Genomic DNA, 482 nt, shown 5'->3' on the forward strand with positions numbered 1-482 from the left:
AAAAAATTCATATTGAAGAAGAACATGATCAACAGATTCCAATTCCTCTTTACATAATACACAAGCAAAACGGGGGACTATGTTTAACCGGGACAATCTGTCACTTGTAAGAATTCTGCCCTGTAACGTTAACCAAAGGAAAGCACCTACTTTATGAAAACCCGATCCAGACCAAGAAAAGGAGAAACACCTTCTTGGGGGTATTGATTCTTTTGAATATAATTGGTTATATCCATTTTTAACTGAGTAGGCTCTCGAAGGAGATTTGGTCCAGATGAGAGCGTCTTTAGAATTTGAGAAGTGGATTTGTCTATTGAGAAGTTCTTCTTTGAGACTTTGTTTTTGAGAAGGGGGAGCATCTATGTCCCTCAAATCTTTCCATTGAATGACCCATAAGCCTTGAACCAAAGAAGGGACAAAATAATCACAAACCTAAGGACCCCAAGATGCCTTTAGTACTGTCTTTATATCTTCCAAGCCAT

This window comes from Cryptomeria japonica, chromosome 9, assembly GCF_030272615.1.
Source record: "Cryptomeria japonica chromosome 9, Sugi_1.0, whole genome shotgun sequence".
NCBI lineage: Eukaryota > Viridiplantae > Streptophyta > Pinopsida > Cupressales > Cupressaceae > Cryptomeria > Cryptomeria japonica.